At 41.7% G+C, this 20909-nt stretch overlaps 1 protein-coding gene across 5 annotated transcripts in view; it reads right to left on the bottom strand.

Moving 5' to 3' along the window:
• Positions 1-20909, bottom strand: part of RERE (arginine-glutamic acid dipeptide repeats) — a 429059-nt gene that overhangs the window by 288974 nt on the left and 119176 nt on the right. Inside the window, exons 1-2 of one of the 5 annotated variants that reach the window (XM_058719216.1) lie at positions 18146-18518; positions 17434-17529 (exon numbers count right to left, since the gene is read on the bottom strand). The exons of 3 other annotated variants lie outside the window; for them this stretch is intronic. The gene's annotated coding sequence lies outside the window, so the exon portion shown is untranslated. Of the gene's footprint in view, positions 1-17433; positions 17530-18145; positions 18519-20909 lie in introns of those variants that run through there. One more of the 5 variants, XM_058719217.1, reaches the window with a different exon arrangement.

Below are 20909 nucleotides of genomic sequence, written 5' to 3'. Positions count from 1 at the left end.
CTTCAGTAACCAAATACATTTCCAATGAATTAATTTACCAAATAATACATTAGGCATACTAAAACTTCATCCTCTTTTAAGTACTAACAAGTCTGCTAGAAAACCAAGTTATCATCAAGCCAGTGTGATTAAATACAGAATCATTTCTCATTTAAAAAAATATCCTGGGCATAAACAAAAAGCCCTTCCTCCCTTTCACAGAATGAAATTAATACTAAAACACACAAGCTTATTTTGAAATCATTTGTCAAGTATATTAGCAATGAGTGTTGAACTTACAGCGAACACAAAACAAAGAAACCAACTTCTACTAGACTTTTAAAAAACAAACAGAAATGGTCAATTAAGCAATAATCAAGTTCAAAAGTACTTGGCTAAATGATCACTGTGGCTCCTACAGAAGACAATCAAAGTCAAGTTCAATCTCATGTCCTCCAGTCCTACGCCCCCATAATGACAAGATCACCATCATCTTGGCTCTTGCAAAAGCAATGAACTCAGAAGACAAGCTGGTCGCCTTCAGAAGGTAAATACCAAAAGTGGATTAGAAACTCCTTTACTAGTCCAGATATTTAGAGCTAACCTTCTGAGTTCCGATACATAATTTACAGATGCCTTCAATTTAAGCAGTTTTCAAGTCAAGTCTTTTTAACTAAAACCTGTTCAAGTTTGAACCGATAAGTTCAACTTATAAGAATTGTAAATTTACTTATCTTCTAAGTAAAATTTTACTTATTGTTTCTATTGCTCTGAAAACCATAATAAATTTTCCATCAATTGAAGTTAGCTAATTATAAGAGAACCTGAACACGCCATGTCTAATATGTAAGATATCAATGCAATCTTAGAAGGGAAGGCATAAGAAGAGGAAAAGGGTAAAATCTGTATGATCAAGCCAGGTCTACTAACAGTTTAAAAAAAAAAAAATTGGGGGGGGGGGGCATGTGGGTGGTGCAGTTGGTTAAGCATCCATTTCAACTCAGCTGATCTTTCATTTTGTGAGTTCAGACACTACATCGGGCTCTGCGCTGACAGCTCAGAGCCTGGAGCTTGCTTCAGATTCTGTGTCTCCCTCTCTCTCTGCCCCTTCCCCACTCATGCTCTGTCTTTTTCTCTCTCAAAAATAAACACTATTTTAAAAAGTTTCTTTTTCTGCATGCTCATATTTGGCGCAATTCATGTAAATTAATGGAGTAATCTGTAACCTGTTCTCAGTTAAATTCATCTATCAAGAACCTGGAAATGATTTATTTACCAAGGGAATATTAATTTAAACAAGTAAAAGTAATCCTAGCACTGTCACTAAACCAAGCTTTTGCGTCCTTGTATTTTTTTTTTTTAATGTTTATCTATCTTGAGGAGACAGAGAGACAGAGTGCAAGCAAGGGAGGGGCAGAGAGAGAGGGAGACACAGAATCCAAAGCAGGCTCCAGGCTCCACCTGTCAGCACAGAGCCCGATGCAGGGCTAGAACTCACGAACTGGGAGATCATGATCCGAGCCAAAGTCAGACTCTTAACCGACTGACCCACCTAAGCGCCCCATTTCCTTGTATTTTAGTATTAAATGCTGAAACTGATTTTTTTTTAAAGCATACCCTGAACAAAACACTCTCCCTGGCCCCTTTATTTTAAAACTCAACACCCAGTAGACCAAACTGAGGTTCTCCTGAGAAACTGAAAAACTGAAATGAGATTAAATGTTTTCATTTTTAAAGACACAGTACTGGAAAAAGTCCAGTGAAATTATCTTACCTCTCAAAACAATTCTCTAATACACCCCTTACACAAAGAAAAAATTTATGTTTAGATATGACCAAAATAAACCTACTGAGGATCTTCTCTAAGGTCAAAGTGAGGAGGGGGCGTGGGGCAAGCTGAGGGCAAAGTGCAGGCTAACAGCATGCCCCATGCCCCACACCCCCAGGCGGGACTTTTATGATATGCCTCGGACACTCCAGGCTACCCCAAAACAGGAAAGGACCAAACACCAAATGGTTAAACTGCTAAGTCTCCACCAGTCTACCAGAAAAAAGGTGATCCCATTATAGCCTGAAGTCCAGGAACTCGCTACTATCTTAATGTTAATGCTTTGCTAGAGGGAAAAACAACCTCAGCTGGACAACAGCTAGGCCTCCAGTAAGTCTTTAGCATGTGAAAGTCTCTTTGGAAACTCTCCCCCCCCCTACAAAATGGTCACCCCCCACACTTACAGTACAGCTCCTCCTGCCCCCGGGCGGGTCCTGTCCCCATGGTTTAATAAAATCACCTTTTTGCACCAAAGACGTCCTCAAGAATTCTTTCTCGGCCATGAGCTCCGGATCCAAAGAACCCCCCATAACCCCAAAACTTCATCAAAGGCATCTACCGAAATCAACCCCATTCAAAGGATAAGCTTTCGGTCCCTCCCTCTCTCTACCTGTTCTGTCACATTTGGTCTATAGAAATCTCTCTGCCAGTGGTCCACTGTTGATTTCTTTATCATCCACTCCACTAAGTCTGGGGGCTGTGATGTAGAAGAGATAGCATTAACACAGAAATCAAACTAGGTATCGAGGGGCAGTGAGTGGAGTAACCCGAGCTCTCGGCTATTTTCACCCGTTTAATGGGAATCACAGTCCTCGCTCAAGAGACCACGCTGAGGAGGAAGTCTGGAGTATTTTAGTGTTCCAAAAAAGAAAGATAATATTATCAGACTTGTAAACTAAGGACTGGATCTCTCTCTTTATAGTTCATCACAGACCTACCACATACTAAACTGTTAAAAACAGACCTACATTAACGCACTGTTCTGGAGGCATAATGTTCTGGAGGCATAAAGGAAATTCAATTAGTTAAAAAGTAACCACTTCAAGCAAATTCCTCCATCTTTGCTCCATCTACCAAATACGAACAAATTTTTTCACTGACCAGTCGGGTTGTCTTCGCACGGTGTGATCACAGTTTCATTCCCTTTATGATACCACTAGCACTAAATTAAGTTAAATGGGATTGCTCTGCTGGTTCTCTGGTTCCGAAAAAGAGAAAACATGATTGCAAGTTCCTTTGATCTCTATCATCACCTAGAGAAATAGGATACTAAACTGTGTGTACGTTGAGTGTGTAGGAAATAAATCACTAGTAATTTTTCTACCTCACAAGTCTGCCTACAGTGTCCCGGCATTGTCCTGTCAACTACTAACATACATTAATCTATAAGGGTAAGAGTCTTTCAAAGAGTTTCATGAGCAAGAAATCTAATAACTTACTGGTAGCTAGTAAATGTAACTGCCAACTTAAACCCAATTTGAAGAAAGCCACCTCAGTATTATGATGCCATGTGACCTGATCGGCCTTTATGGAGGAGATTCCACTAACTCCATGGGTCACTAAAACCCTACATCTGAAGTTAGGATTTTAAGAGGGCTGGTTTGATCGATCCTGAGAAGAACTTTTCAGTACACATCCCCTAATCCAATATTTTACCCATTACACATGGAAAGGCTTTCTAAAAAATATTTTATATTTGCTAAGTACATAGCAATTAAAATATTTTTAGATCAGTTTCCACAGCAAATATTCGTACTTCCTTACTTTGAAAGCTAAAAATCATATTTCCAAGTATCAAACAGTAAACTACTAACTAATGGTTGTAGGGAATCCACAATTAGAAAGTTATTAACGTCAACTAAATAATGGACACCGTCTTTTAACTGGTAGAGTCCTGTTCAGAACTGTTTTCAACGTTCAAAAAGGTAGTTACACTTCCTCTCCTACGAGCTTTCCTGTGCCTAACGTCTCACGGCTCCCCAAAGCCTTGTTCCCCCCACAGGATACCCCACCAAAAGCACCCACTGTTTCCTGTTCACTCTTCTGAAGTCTGCTTTCAAGGTGCCAGGTGAAACTAAATGATCTAAGGTAGCCCCAGCCTACCTCTAGTGGAGATGTGAAGTAGGCAGCTGAGCAGGTCTGCACTAGAGATAAAAGTTTGGGTTACATTCATTTAAATCGGTTTTAAAGCCCTGAGTCCTAGAGCACAGTGCAGATATTCAACAAATTATTTATCAGACACCTATTATAACAGTGCCAATTATTGTTATACATGCTGGAGATACATCAGTGGACCACACAGATGAAAATCCCTGCCCTTCAGGGCTTTATTTTCTAGTGGGAGGAACAATAAGCAATGGAAACAAATACATTAGTATTATGTGACAGGACAACACTCCAGGGAAAAAACAGAGCAGAGTGAGGGGAACTGTGAGCAGAGACCAGGGGTCAATATAGCCCCCCCACCCCCACCCCGAGACTTCAGCGCGAGGCCACACAGAATTCTGGGAAAATATATTCCAGGCAGAGAAAAACCGGCAGTTATCTTCACCAGAGCAGTCTTCCTGGCATGATGGGTGATGGATTGATCTGAGAGAGGAGAAGAGAACTGGAGAAATTAAGTACAGACAATTCTTGTGGAGTTTTTTGCTGCAAAGAGGAGCACAGAGAAACCAGCAAAAGCCATTAGGGGAAGTGGGGTCAAAAAAGGATTGGGTTTTTCTGTTTTAAGCTAGGAGAAAAGCAGTACGTGTGCATGCTGTTGGGAATGATCCAATAAAGACTGAAACATGAAAGATTCGAAAGGGCAGAGGGTGGCATCTCCGAGGGCTGGGCTGGCCTGGCCCTAGGAGAGCTTGAGAACAGCTGTTCCATCCACACGCAGCCAGGCAAGCGGAGTCTATGCTGCAAGGTAGTCAATGTGGTAGTGGGTGTATGCGAAAGTTCCTTCTGACTGCATTGGTTTTTCTCACTGAAGCGGGCAACCCAGCATGAAGACGGGTCGAAGTAGAAAAGAAGAAAGTACTACAGAGTCATCTAGGAACCTGGGTGAGTGAATGGACTGGGAAAATAAAGTATGATTACCCAGCAGCCTAAGGGCCCACTTGAATTTTATGAACCATCTGGGAATCAACACTAAGAAATTCCCCTAATCTGAGACAGAAGGGCTGGCTGCCTTTCTATTAACAAATGAAAAAATCTTTAACACAAACTGCTGAAAATGGCAAATGTCTAACATATTCTGAGTGCACCAAATGTAAAACAATGCTCTAGAAAAGTTGCAGTTTCTCCAATACGCTGAAAGAGACTACATCCCATTTTCACACCATATTCATAACTGCTTTATCTACCTTAAAGGAGTCATCAGTCAGCAAAGGATTGAATAGCCTTGGGCCAGAGCTAACTCCGCTGTCAGATCACTGTGAACAAAAGCTGGCTTTGAATGCCTTCAGTCAGTTATATATTGTAAGAGTAAAGCTATATATAGTTAAGTTATATTCTTACTCACAGAAGCACAAATTTACACATAAAACATTATCTAGCAGTATTCAATTAATCACCAGAAACTTCTAAATAAAAATCTATTCCTAATTATACTGTGATGATGGTTGCACAACTCTGAATATACTAAAAACCAGTGATTTGTACACTTTTTCAAAGGGTGAATTGCCTGTTATGGAATTTTTATCTCAATAAAGTTTTTTAAATGTACTCCAGGGTTTTCATCTCAAATGAATCATTTTTATCATCAGGATATGAAAAATTGATTTTTTTTTTAGTTTCTCTGTTAAAATTTAATGTGAAATGGAGCAAATACAGTATGTCCTGACAGCTCATAAATATTAAACTTTGCAGGGATCCAGAATTCTTTTAGAATAAAAGGTGGAGTTTGGGTTGGGTTGTGAGTTGGATTTTTTTTTTTCCTTTTTAACTACTGAGAGTTTATAGCTTCTAACATTCCTGTTTCATTCCTTTGTTCAAGACATACTTAAATCACCTTACCTAAAATGAACACTAGCAGTCTTCTGACTGGATAACTCCAAAGAACACCTACATTCTAGACATTCATCAGGAAGACCGAATGCAAATCAATTCCTCGACCGAAATAAAAGGATAAAATGTCACAAGTACTATTTCAAGTACCATCACATTTTTTAGCTTTATGATACTTCACAGAAATTTTATACTTCAAATCTAACCAGCAGGCCAAAGAATGCAAAAACTCTCCCGGAGACAAGAAAGATAAATTCAACAATTTCACCATAGATGTTTCAATTCCCACGTTAAAATGTAAAAAGTGGGAGGTATCTCTTTTCACTTTGAAAATAATGTTCCTAACAAAGACTAAAAATAAAGGTTATGTTCTTTCTAAAGCAAAAGATTAGAAGACTGAACTGCCAAGATTAGAATGGTCATGGGAGGAACAAGGGATAGAGACGCAAGAAAAAATAGCTAGTAAGAGGCTAAGCCACGTCCAAAATGGATACTGTGAATGCAGGGAGCTCAATTAACTTCTCTAGGCTTGGCTCTCTCATTTTGTAACCTGAGAAGCCAGCATCTGCTGTTTCCTTCATAAGGTAGCTATGAGGACCAAACCAGAGGTTGGGGAAGGCGGTCCTGTAGGCGTAAAGCCTTCTGCAAACAGAAGCATAATCCCCACTTCACTTGGGAAAGCTCCGTTGCTGTGATAAGCTACTGACCACCTTTTGCTCTGTATGTATGAAATTTACTCTGTATTAGTCTGCTCAGGCTGCTATAACAGAGTACCATAAATTGGGTGGCTTTAACAGCAGGAATTTATTTCTCATAGTTCTGGGGGCAGGGAAGGCCAAGATCAAGATTCCATCCTATTTGGTTCCCTGCCTTCTCGCTGTGTCCTCACAATGTGTGGGGGGGGACTGGAGGGAGGGGGGGGACAGAAGGGGACAGGGAGAGCTCTGGTCTCTTTCTCTCATCACGGAGCGCCACCCTTATGACTTCATCTGAACCTAATTACCTTCCAAAGGCCTTACCCCCAAATACCAAAACACTGGGGTTAGAGCCCAGTGTAACTTTGGGGAACACAATTTAGTCCACAGCACTCTCCTATATAATTTCTTTAATGACTGTCTTTAGACAGAAATTAAACCTTTGTATAAAAAACAAACAGGAAGCAGGGAAAATTTCAAGGCTATCTTACTTTTAAAAGGGTCTTACTTAATGCAGCTTACTGAGATTTATACAATAGAAAACTTAAAATAGATGAGGGAAGGAGATGATAACAAAGCTAAGATTTATTCAGCATCCACCTGTACAAAATACTGCTCTAAGAGCTTTCCCCTTGCCCTGACAGTAGCCTCACAAAGTAGGCATGATCTATAGAAAAGGACTCTGAGGACACAGGAGTGAAAGAGGTGTGTGTCCTCAGGTCACACGGCAAGTCTCACAGGTGATACAGGCTACAGAGCTCGAACTGTAACTACACCTCCTGCATTGCTTCTCTTTTCCTTGGGACAAAGGAAAATTGCAGGGGGTTGGAGCAAAGAGATGAAAAAGATGAAACCAGGGTGCTTGGGTGGCTCAGTCAGGTCATGATCTAGCAGTTCATGAGATCAAGTCTGGAGCTTGGGATTCTCTTTCTCTCTCTCTCTCTCTCTCTCTCTCTCTCCCCCCACCCCTCATCCCTTCCTTCTCTGTCCCTCCCCCCTCAAAATAAATAAACTTAAAAAAAAAAAAAAAAGAAAAAAACTGAAACCATGAATGAGGTGTTCAGGTTCATTTTATACCTTCCTTACGTGTGGCCAAAATTTTATAAGCAAATAGCTTAGAGGAAATTTGATCAGTCACAGGATGCTAAATCCGTAGGTTAAAAGCAAACCACATTGCTCAGGGGGGTCGTTCTTTCTGGTACCAAGAGCTGAGAAAAGTTTCTCCTCTTGGTCCTCATAAGGACAGCGTGCCATGGTGAACAAGAGCCCACAAGCTCCTGGATGAACTATTCAGGGCACACAAACATCAAGTTCACGGGGCTCCATATACGTCAATGGCCTCACACCACACTATTCAAGTGAAGGAAATCTGCCAAAAAGAAGAAATGCAAAGGTAATTCAAACAGAGGTTTAGGGCTCGCCAGAACAGTTCTTGATGGAGAGGTCCAGGGATGGGATTCAGGAGTTCCATAAACTACCGTGACTGGGTATTGTGGATAAGTAGCCAAACATTCACTAACTTTGCTCTGAGGGAAAAATCATGGCTTGTACTGATACTCAGTCCAGACGCTGATAAACACAGAGTTAAGAACTCCTGACAGGAATTAATCAACTGCACAACCCCAGGAGAGCCTATCCAAATCATCTTCACAACCAAAACTTTGAGTAGATATAGAGCAGAGCTAATTTGATGTTAAATTCTAGTAAGTAACTGGATACATGCAAAGTCAAAGTCAAAACTGCTCTAAATAAGTGTAGCTGGGAAGTAAGTGCAGCTTCGTCTCGGAAGGGCACAACATCTGCCCCATGATACGCCCTCAAATAGTCACTGCTCCAATAATTATTAAATATAAACTCCAAGGACAGAATCCAATCTTCCCCATTTCTTTTTTTTTTTTTTTTTTTTTTTTTTTAATGTTTATCCGTTTTTGAGACAGACAGAGAAAGACCGTGAGAGGCGGAGGGGCAGAGAGAGAGGGAGACACAGAATCGGAAGCAGGCTCCAGGCTCTGAGCTGTCAGCGCAGAGCCCGACACGGGGCTGGAACTTATGAACTGTGAGATCATGACCTGAGCCGAAGTCAGACGTCCAACTGACTGAGCCACCCAGGTGCCCCTCCAATCTTCCCTATTTCTGAGTGCCTTGCCCATTCCATAAACGGTTTTACAGTAAAGAAATTAATATAAATCTTCAGATCTATACATAATTAGCAAAAAGGGATCTTTGGCAGAATGAATGGATTTCAAAAAATTCAAAGCATCCCTTTCCCTTTAAAATGAAATCTTTTGGGGGCTCCTGGGTGGCTCAATAGGTTAATCATCCGACTTTAGCTCAGGTTGTGATCTCACGGTCTTTGGGTTCAAGCCCCACGTCGGACTCTGTTGACAGCTCAGAGCCTGGAGCCTGCTTCAGAATTCTGTGTCTCCCTCTCTCTCTGCCCCTCCCTGCTCATTCTCTCCCTCCCTCTCTCTCTCTAAAATAAACATTAAAAAAAATTTTTTAATGAAAAAAATAAAATGAAATCTTTTGCAAAATAAAGAACACAGGGTAACTAAGGGGAAATAACACTTGCATAGAATCAGTGAAAAATTAATACTACATTTTACATGAACAATAGACTAATAACATCATTATACAAGAATTATGCCCATTTTTTAAAAAGTGTAATCAGGTTATACTGTTCCTTAAATTTATACCGTTTTGCCTTTCCCCTACAGGATGGAAAATGGGCCCATGTAATATATAATATTTATGGTTCTCATTTCTCCCTCTCCAAGGCAAGTGGGAGAGAAAATCAAAACTGCAACACAGCTGACACGAGAAATGAGTAGTTATTTAAAATTTTTTAATAAACAGAAAGGGCTAAAATCCAAAATAATGACAACACCAAATGCTAGCAAGGATGCGGAGCAACAGGCACTCTCCTTCACTGCTGCTGGGAAGCAAAACGGTACAGAACCTTTGGAAGGCAGTATGGCAATTTCTTACAAACCTACACATACTGTTACCCATACGATCAGAAATCACATTCCTTGGTATTTATCCAATGCACTGGAAACTTATCTCCACACAAAACCTGCACAAAAATGTTTGTAACACCTTTATTCATAATTGACAACACCTGGAACAAAGATGTACTTCAACAGGTGAATGGATAAAATGTAGTACATTCAGACAATGGAATACTGTCAGTGATAAAAAGAATGAAGCTATCAAGGCACAAAGCAACATTGAGGACTCTTAAATGCTTATTGCTAAGCAAAAGAAGCCAATCTAAAAGGCTCCATACTCTCTGATTCCAACTATATGGCATCTGGAAGGGGCAAAATTATGGAGACAAATATATCAGTGGTTGCAAGGGGCTTGGAGAGAGAGGGAGGGACGATGAGGTGGAGCACAAGGTGTATTTAGAGCAGTGAAACTACTCCGTGTGATACTGTAATGGTAGATAGATTATGAAACATTTGTCAAAATCCACAGGATTTACAACTCGAAGACTGAACCCTAATATAAACTATAGACCTTAGTTTAATAAGAAGTTATCAACACTGGTTCACCACCCATAATAATGTACCACACTAATGCAAAATGTTCATAATAGGGGAAACTGAACGGGAGGGAGCATATGAGAACTTGCTGTACTTTCCACTCAATTCTCCCATAAACTAAAAACTATTCTAAAAAATAAAGTCTATTGGGGCGCCTGGGTGGCGCAGTCGGTTAAGCGTCCGACTTCAGCCAGGTCACGATCTCGCGGTCCGTGAGTTCGAGCCCCGCGTCGGGCTCTGGGCTGATGGCTCGGAGCCTGGAGCCTGTTTCCGATTCTGTGTCTCCCTCTCTCTCTGCCCCTACCCCGTTCATGCTCTGTCTCTCTCTGTCCCAAAAATAAATTAAAAAAAAAAAAATAAAAAAAAAAAATAAAAATAAAGTCTATTAATTGAATTTATTAAATAGTGGCTTTAATTCTTTTAACGTTTTAATGTATCACATACAATAAAATTACTCATCCAGTAACAAATGTTTATGCAATCAACCCAAACCTGTTGAGAAAACTGAAAATGACTATCAAAAAAAGCCAAACTGCTTTGGACATTACATTTGTTCAGCACTTTTTAGTATTCCTTTCCATTCAAAGATCAAGACGTAAATTGCTTCTGTCCCCAACATACTTGAGAGTGAATACTAATTTATATACTTCTTCCCATGGACATCTAACATGTTTTTAAAAAACAAAAAAGGTGAACATCCCACGACTGAGTATTCCCTTACCTATTCAGTGTGCGAATTACGTTCTGCAGAAAGAGCACAGCCTGTGAAAGAAGAGACTGCCTGGGTAGATGATCGAAGAAGAGGGGATAAATAAGGGGGGAATTAAAAAACAAAAGAAAGAATATATACACAGGTAAAAACTCTTCAACCTAACTTTCCTAATTATTAAAATATCCAGGGGCACCTGGGTGGCTCAGTCAGTTAAGCGTCTGACTTCAGCTCAGGTCACGATCTCACAGTTCACGAATTCAAGCCCCATGTCAGGCTCTGTGCTGACAGCTCAGAGCCTGGAGCCTGCTTTGGATTCTGTGTCTCCCTCTCTCTCTGCCTTTCCTCTGCTTGCTCTCTGTCTCTGTCTCTCTCTCTCAAAAATAAAAAAACATTAAAAAAAAATTTTTTAAATATCCACACACAAAAAAAAAGACAAAAGAATGAAATATCTAAAACCAAAACTAGAAAAATAATTGTTCAAAAGGTTCAAACTAGATATGTTTTTCTATGCAGTTTTAGTCAATTAATAAATAAATGTGTATGCCTTTCTTACCAGCCCTGTCACATATTTAAAATTCCTAGATAAATTCAAACTATTTTCCTCTGTTTTACGTTTAATTTATGCATTACTAAGCAAATAAATAATAATATGTATGGTCAAAAAATTTAAGATTTAGTAATTTATGTCCTTCCAAAAGAACATTTACTAAATCTCTGTAAGAGAAAAAAAAAAAAAAAGCCTTTATCCTGGGGAGTAGATTTGAGTATTGAAGGGCTTTTTTGTTGTTGTTGTATTTGTTGTTAATTCCAAAAAATACAGAAAGTTCTCTATGTAACGTTATATATGTGTAAGATATCAACTCAATATATTTAACACTTTAAAACCATTTAAAAAGACAGAAGGATAGTAAAACAACAAAAACATTTTTTAAAGATAATCAAGAGCCGTTCTCCAATCTGGCTCCTAAGAGATCACATTAAAAAATTCTGGTTGGGGCACGTGGGTGGCTCGGTAGGTTAAGCGTCCGACTGTGGCTCAGGTCATGATCTCATGGTTCCTGTGTTCAAGCCCGGTGTTGGGCTCTGTGCTGACAGCTCGGAGCCTGGATCCTGCTTCGGATTCTGTGTCTCCCTCTCTCTCTGCCCTTCCCCCCCTCACGCTCTCTCTCTCAAACACTAAATAAACACTAAAAAAAATTCTTTTATAATTCTGGTTATCTGCCTCTGTATATGAGCACTCTGGTTGTTTATGCAACACACAAGCTGCCCCAAATAAGAAATCCTGAAGGCAAAGCAAAAGGAAGGAAGTAATTTCAACTGGCATTTACGAAAGGCATACAAGTGAAGTCACTACTGCTGCTGAGGTTCCAAACCAGCAGAGACTTGAATATACCACTGTTTCCAACCAGCTATTTTTAAATTATTAGTAGATAATCTGGTGAGCTCGCAGTAAATACAGCTGTGAACACAGCAGCACACACCATCTGGAGGCTTTTGACGTAAACAATCTTTCAGATGCACAGTATATTCACGCTATTTTGTTCCTTTGAAGCTCAGTCATATATAAACTGACCCTTTTTTTAAAACCACAACTACAAAAGCTCATTCAGTTTACGGAAAACAAGACAAGAGAAACAGATCTAATTGTTCAATTTTGGAACCAAGTGATTATTTCAAATCTTTGCTGGCATAAATACTTTAAATTTTGTAAAGAATTTCCCATACTTTAAAGAGTTTTTAACTCTTCCTAGGTACTTCTAACTAATCCTCTGAAATGAAGATGTTTTCCACTTTCTGAAGTAATTCACATCCATTACCTCATTTTATCCCCAAACCTGAATACAACTGTCACATTAATCATCATAAAATCCTACCTACAGAATGCCATTGCCATTAACCTCTTTTTTTTTTTTTTTAATTTTTTTTTTTTCAACGCTTTTTAATTTTTATTTTTGGGACAGAGAGAGACAGAGCATGAATGGGGGAGGGGCAGAGAGAGAGGGAGACACAGAATCGGAAACAGGCTCCAGGCTCCGAGCCATCAGCCCAGAGCCCGACGCGGGGCTCGAACTCACGGACCGCGAGATCGTGACCTGGCTGAAGTCGGACGCCCAACCGACTGCGCCACCCAGGCGCCCCGCCATTAACCTCTTTAAAACATCAACCAATGACTGTGATTAACCTGCGGCCTCTTCCAGCCACCTTCTGGCACCTCCTTCTCTCACTGCCAAACTCCTCCACATTTTCTGAGCAAAGGCAAACTAGTTTCACTTCAACACTGGCCATCCTCTCTACCTCCTGGGCGTTCTGCTGTCACCAAACTGTCAAAGGTTCCACTGACTCCTGCATAGTTTTCTTGGTTCTCATTCTCTAGTCCAGGACCTAGAACACGCACGTGTCCTGTCACCGCCCACTTAGAAGCGCTTTTCGTCTGTACCTTTCAGACCTCCTTCTCTCAAGTTGTTCTTCCATTTCTTCCTCTTGCCAGCATGTTGGCTTTTCTTTTCTAGTAACTATACGTACACGCATGACCTCAGCACTAGCTCCTACGTGAGATTCAGTGAGTGCTCTCTGGTTTGCATAGATACATCTCAAAGCCATGTGAGCCACATCTGTGGGGGAGAGGGCCAGGGAGGCCCTTTAACAAAGGTCACCTCTCCTAGGATGAGAGTTGGTCAAATTAAGAATAGAGTGAGGGTTTGGCTTGGAATCCTGGCCTCCCCACGCACTAGCTGAGAGGCCTTGGTCAAACTGCTTAATCTCTCAACTTCAGCTACCTAGTATACACCTAAGAGGAATTTAAACCTGCGAAGATTAAATAATGTATGCAAAGACAGAACAATACTAAGGAAATGAAGTTATTATTCATAATTCCATCATCTAAAGATTAGCACTGTTATCATTTGATCTATCTGTTTCTAACCTTTTTTCTTAACCTCTGTGAATACATTTGGCTGTACACAGAGTTTGGAATCACGATGCATAAACAGTTTGGCTTCTATGGCTTTCTACAGGGATTTACATTAAGGCTTCTTCATATCATGATGATGTTTTTTTAATTTTAGAGAGAGTGAGCAAGTGGGGGAGGGGGCAGGAGAAGAAGAAGGAGAGAGAGGGAGAAAGAGGGAAAGGGGGAGGGAGGGAGGGGGAGAGAGAGAGAGGGAAAGAGGGAGAGGAGGGGAGAGGGGGAGAGGGGGAGAGGGAGAGAGGGGGAGGGAGGGAGGGGGGAGGGAGGGAGAGAGGGGGAGGGAGGGAGGGAGGGAGGGAGGGAGGGAGGGAGAGAGGGGGAGGGAGGGAGGGAGAGAGAGAGAGAGAGAGAGAGAGAGAGAGAGAGAGAGAGATCTCTCAAGCAGGCTCCACTCTCAGGACCCTGGGGTCATGACCTGAGCCAAAATCAAGAGTCGGATGCTCAACTCATGGTTGCATAATATTTCCTTTTATGAATGGGCATAAGTCAACATTCCTCTTCTGCTGTTGAACACTTAAACTGACAAATCACAATCTTTAAAGTTTTTGCTGTCCCATTTTTTTCCTTTACCAAAAAAAGTCTGTTCTGCCTTTATTCCACCTGCAAGCTAATACACCATCTAGTTGTATGAGACACATTTTATCAAGAAAGAAAACTGGTGCTTTAAAGGGTGATGTTAAACTTCCCATATTCAGCTTCTAAAAATCACTACCATGACCAAAAGTTCTATCTTTGCACGGAATCCTCATGTTCCCTTTAATTTGTATTGTCTTCCTCCATTGGAATGTAAGTGCTCTAAGGGGCTTCGTTCTTTTTTGTTTAGCAACTAAAACAGTACCTAGAGCAGAATTAGTGCTCACTATATTAAGTATTAGCTGTTATTATGTGCCAGGCATATTCCTAAGAATTTTGCACAACCCTCTGAAATAGACTGATCATTTTCCTCCTGGTCACAAAGAGGCTAAGTAACATATTATATAAGTCTCACAGTGAGTAAGCAGTAAAGCTCGGAACTGAACTCAGGCAGCCCAGCTATTAACCACCAAGCTGTACTTAAAAAATTGATTCATCAGACCAGCAGAGCTCCACGTATAGCATTAAACATTGAGTACAACTACGCTTTTTCTGCTAATTAAATGCCAACATTATTGTTTTATTTCCATTACAAATATATATCAACTATATCAAGGATTTTTGAACAGATTTTGGAGGGCACTTCTATGACCCTAATTACCATTAATAAATTTGGATTCAAAAAATATGGTCTCAAAAAAAATGAATTTACGAATGAACTTTTGAAATAACCTGTTTAGATCTAGGATACTTCCATTGTTCCCTGGATTCGGCAGTTGCTGTTGTCAATCTAAACATTTTCATTTCTTTTAATTAAAGAAAACATTTTCTAGATAGGCTAACTGAAATTAGCATATTTTTTAGAAAATGCTGCACTCTCTTTCCTCATTCCAGGTAATTTTGAGAAGGACCCATTTCTCCAAAGGGTTAAAAAATACTTCCGCCTACGCCAACCTCCCTTCCCCAGCTCCAGCAGTCCTCCCAACAACACATCTCCTTGTTCCACTATCAGTAACTGGGGCTCTGGAAAAGGCTCTATGTATAAACAGATTTCAGTCCATTTTGTTTGTGGCTTTTGCTCCTTTTTAAGAAACACAGGGAACAGTCTTAGAAGGCTGTGATGGTGAGTATTTCCTCAAGACAGAGGCAGACAGCAAGGAGACCAGACTACTGAGGAAAAAAATGTGTCATGCACATCGAAATCTATTTTATGACCAGAAAAGGCTGGCTTTGTCACAGTCCTATATTCTAACACAATAACGTGGAGCCAAAAACTCATTTTAAAATTTAAAGGTGGTCACACGTGTCCCTGGACAGACATTTCTAAACCCTTCTATTAATTACCCAGTTCTTGGCCAAGCTGCTGTTAGTCAATGGCTCCCTCAGTCCTTTGGTTACAATGTAAGAAGAGATAAGAGACAGGGAGAAACAGTTTAGCCATGTTATCACTGTTTTACAAACTAACCCCAGAATAGCAAATAAAAACCAGGTAGGGGTGGGTGGGGGTGTGGGGGGGGGGGGGAGAAAGAGAGAGACGGAGTTTCAAACACTGGCTTCCTATGTCATTTTAAAATGGATGGTTCCACTGGCTACTCAGACTACACAATTGCAAACAAAACCCTCTGACCTTGGAAAAGAATAGTAAATGTCATACCTACTAATAAATTACATGTTTTACCAATTTCCTCAAAACCAAAAATAGATCTCCAGCAAGTAAACTATTTCATGAGTAAACAAAAGCCTGTCTTGTTCTATCATTTGCTTAAGAGCAAGCATAGTGGCAATGGGAGAGGGATTAAGGAACACAGCCAGACAAGTCCATAAAACCTCCGGTGTAAGATAAAACCACCCTGAAGGGGCGGCCAATGATTTCTGACCTAACAGCTGTACACAGTTGCACTAATTGAAACGAAAAGCTTGTCTGCATAATACACAGGCAATTCCCTGACCCTTACTGACAGGGTGACACTCTTCACCTCCCCCATACACAATGTAAACAATAAACGGGCACACAGCTGAAGTTACCTGAATCTGGAATATGTATACATTCAAGCATTTCAGAAATAATCACAACCACGCGCACTGGAACGTATCCTATAGGAACACTGGCTATAAAAAAAAAACAAAAAAACAAAAAAACAAAAAAAAAAAAACATACACACACAAAGGAAGTGGTACATACATTACGTCAGCTCTCGCCTCAATTCATAAATGCAAAACCACAAAAAAACAAGACAAAAATTTAAATAGCCTCTTTCTGGAACCCTTCCTACAGTGAATGAATGTAGGTTAAGTCTTTAAATAAGTCACTGAACACTACATTGAGGCATCACCTTCACCAGCCAGGGGAAGGAAAAGTGTAACCTTAGTCAATTCTATCTCGCAACCAGATCAAATAACATTTCAAGCGCCGCCTGCCAAGCGCCAGGGCCTGCCAGAGTACAATGAGCACTCAAGTGCTCTGGCCTGAAAACCACCTTTCACTGGTCCCAGAGATCTTTATAAAATACTTTAAACACTACTAAATTACAGAGTTGAAAAAAAACAAATACAAGCTTCTAACTGCTGCTCCCACACTATTGTGAAGTTTCTGTTAAGTATCTAAAATGTCTGCCTTGTGTTATTTTATTAGGCAATGTAAATATTCAGAAAGGCAAGTGCCTCTTAGAGCTCAAATCTAACACATGCATAAAAATGTGGACTTGGTTGTCCATCTGGAAATAATTGCCCACAGATCAACAGGCTTACATGGGATATTGTTCCCATCTGTAAGGTTTCAAATCATGTCTACTTTAAATGTGGAGTTCCTAGCCAGAAATACAGAGGAAGGGAAGGAGGGGGAAGGAGGGGGAAGGAGGGGAAGGAGGGGAAGGAGGGGAAGGGGGGGAAGGGGGGGAAGGGAGAGAAGGGGGGGAAGGAAGGAAGGAAGGAAGGAAGGAAGGAAGGAAGGAAGGAAGGAAGGAAGGAAGGAAGGAAGGAAGGAGAAAACCTCAATATAGTAATTTTGGCACAGAATTTTATGGACTTTGTAAACTCTGTCCTCAAACATTAATTTAGGGTCTCAATCTGAAAGCACACAAACACAATTTCAAAGGGAAAAATTAATTTCTGTTGACCCCCCACATTAATTCACATACCATTTTTTTTTTAATTTCCGTATGGCTGAGAGGAGGCCTCCTGCCAAACAATGCCCCAAGGAGAGCAGGCACACGTGCCCCAGGAAAGCCTAAAAACTGAGAGTAAGACAAAGTAACACAAGTCTCAGCAAACAGAAAGTGGTCAAGCAGGTCTCCCCAGAGCTTCCAGGAGAGCCAAGTAAACAAGGGGAAGGGGCGGGAAGCCAGCTCCTCAAACCGAAACAATTTTAACAATTTAAATTTAAAGCCATCTTTTTCAAAACTATGTCTGCATTTTAGCTAGTCTGGCAAAATATTAGTGTTCTGGTCCCAGAAACAAATTGTATTTGTCACTTATGTAGCCCAAAATTATTTATAATCAGGTCCACCAAATTCATTATATTTTTACACTGAAAATTACTCCACAAGTTTCTCATCAGTGACTACTGGATAACACTTTGCTCATCTTCAATTAACACTTTCCTCACAGAAAAGACAAAAACATACACAGACACGTCTTTTTAAAATAGTGTTTTCTCTGCCCTAAATGGTGTTTCTCAATTGGTTTATTTAATTGGGATCTCTAGAGTTTCGGCGATTAAAAAAACCAGTAAGCCCAACAAAAATGCCATGGGACACAGCAAATACCGATTCCTGATTCCTGGAAAGCCATCATCGTTCTTAACACCGGAGTGGTTCATCTTTGCAGGGTTAGCTACAACACTCTCGGTACACCCACCTCCCCCTGTGCCCACACTTGTCCAACTTCCTGGCCCGCGACCCGCGTCCCCCTTGCAGCACGAGGAGCTGGCCACTTGCCTGCGGCCGGTCTCCGCAGGAGCTGAGCCCGCAGGCCTCGTCCTCCTCCGGCGCAGGGCCCCCGCAAACTCAGGCCCGCGGGCAGGGGCGGGGCGGGCAGGGACTCGGGGCGTGAAATGCACTTGCTAAACAAAAGGAGGCCCAGGCGGTCTCAGGACAGCGCGGCACGGGCTCATTTCCCCCCAGCTCGGTGGCTCCGGGAGGTGGCCGCACGGGGCCCCGCCCGCGGCTGGGGGGATGCGGCCGCTGCTCCGGCTCGCGATCCTTCAGCCCTGGCGGCTGGGCCAACACTGCCACATGCCAGTGACCCAGACGCCGGGAGAGAAAGAGCAGCCACCCCGCGGAGGCGGCGGCGGCGGCAGGAAAAACCCGAGCTGGATCCCGGACTGCTCCGCGCGCACCCTTGCCTGCTGCCGCCGCCGCGGGCGCGGGCGCGGGCGCGCGCGCACACACAAAAGCCACTGACTGCAATTTTATCTCCTTCCTAGCTTGGCCAGCCTCCCCTCTCCGCTCGTCCCCCGCCCCTCCCGACAGCCGGAACTGGGAGGCTGCGTGATTGATGGCAGCTCTTAATAGCGTGGTCAGCTAGAAAATGCATCTGCAAGCAAGATATTAAAGAGGCAGCGCATCCCCGTGAGTGATCAGCAGTTCACACATCCTAGAGCTGCCTCTGCTTCTGCCAGGAATATTAATGCCAACCACCTCTGACGTCTAACAAATGCAGATGAAATAACCAACAATCACAGGCATGCAGAACATTTGTTTCAAAGATGCACAGGAGAAAGAAGCATTGTTGGGTGTCAACATTTCTGACCCCAATTTTCCTTACAGGCTTTAGGAATTCTAAGTCATTTGTTTAAAACTCTCTTCTCTCCAATCCTTTTTCACCAAGAAAACAAAGTTCCCTCTGCTAGACAAGGCATTTCTTCAATTAGGCTTGACTGAAATCCACCTAATAAGGAAGCAAAACAAATGCATATTCTTGGCCATGTGGCCTTAAATAAACGTATAACCCGCCCCAGATGCCTCATTAATTCCACTGTTATGTGCATCTAAACAGAATTACCCACTGTTAATTTCAAGTTAGTTTCCTCCCCACTCCTAATCTGGTAAACATACACCTTCCTTCTAAAATGTATTAACATTAAACTACATTTATGGTAGTTAATGGTCAAGACCACTTTTGTCTCAAATAAGACAGCCCATAGCAAATTCTTAAAAACACGTTCCCACAGCATATGAATTTAAAGTATTAAAAGTATTAAACTCACTGTCAACTCAAATTTGCAAGTTATAAGCTCAAAATTTAAAATGATCTCTTTGGGTATCTTTAATAGTATACCTTTTGCCTTCCAGGCAAGTTTCACTGGAATCTGAAATAGCTTCCTAAAGGTTATTTGACTTTCCAAAGCCCAATAAAGTCACTGAATTATTAGGTACCTTCTTACCAATAGTCAGAGATTGAGACAAAATGGTAAGACCAAAGTCTCTCAAAGGGGGCAAGAGGAGGCTGCACAGAGAGAACCCGGGGGTCCTGCCTTGCTGGCACAGATAACCAAAGTGATATGCCCATTTGCTATTTAAGCATCATTCTGTTGATTTCTCTTAAAGAAAAATCAAGTTATTCTACAGGAGACAGAAACAGCACCTAGAACCACTAACACCGTCCACATACTGAGAGCAAGAACTGATGAAGCATGATGCCTCTACTGCCCTGAAAGGTGGCTGTGATCATACAAATCAGAGGTGGTCTACACAGCACAAGCGTGGCTCTACTACAAGCCCCACTAAACACCCTCCATTCCTCACTGAGACCATGGGGGGGGGGGGGTGGCTGCGGATGAAAATCTGCTTCATAACCAAGGTGCTCTGAGATCACTCCATACATGTCGGCCATGAAATCGACCCTGAAGCCTAGCTACAAAAGCCACTCCTGTACTCAGACCCACTTCCAATTTTCTAACCAGCTAGATCTAGACACAAACAGGGCCTGGAGAGGGTTGTTTTTCCTGCAGACCCTTTAAAAAACCGCTGGGTTACACCGAGCTGTAAAGGGCTGGTGAGAACAACCTGAGTTCATACTGTACCTAGTCTGTCAGGGATTCTAAATGCTTTGACTGCACTTCATGATACTTCTGTTCTTTTGTCCTTGTGTCGAATCCCCTCCCCGTCCCCCACCTCTCATTATGCCAGTCTTTTAAATTCCCCAAGGTACCACGATTTCCACCACACACCATGACTGCTTCTTCCCAGTAGAGCACGAGATTCTCCCTGCTCCCCACCACAGACACACAGTTTAAAGCCTACTCCTCCTTCAAACCTCAGGTCAAACATCACTTTGCCAGAGAAGCTTCCCTTGAGGCCCTACTCTAGATCAACTTCCTTTGTTCTAAGTTCCCGGAGAACTGTGTTCCTCTCCTGAAGAGCACATCTCCGTTTCTAACTCATTGGTGTGATTTTCTGATTAATGTTCTTAGACCCCTCTAGACCGCAAGTTCCATTAGGGAAAGTTCTACATGTTTGCTCATTATCAAATACCGGAGTGTTGAGCATACAGATTTGTGGGATGAATAAGTGAACTGAGAGCAACAATCCCGTTTTACTCATTTTGCATATTCTCTGCATAGTTCTTGGCTCAAAGAAGCCTCTCACAGATAAGTAGCATCTCTACAACAAAT

The sequence above is a fragment of the Neofelis nebulosa genome, chromosome 2 (genome assembly GCF_028018385.1).
Source record: "Neofelis nebulosa isolate mNeoNeb1 chromosome 2, mNeoNeb1.pri, whole genome shotgun sequence".
Classification (NCBI taxonomy): domain Eukaryota; kingdom Metazoa; phylum Chordata; class Mammalia; order Carnivora; family Felidae; genus Neofelis; species Neofelis nebulosa.
The sequence above is the reverse complement of the archived record's forward strand: the minus strand, read 5'-3'. Positions and strand labels throughout refer to the sequence as shown.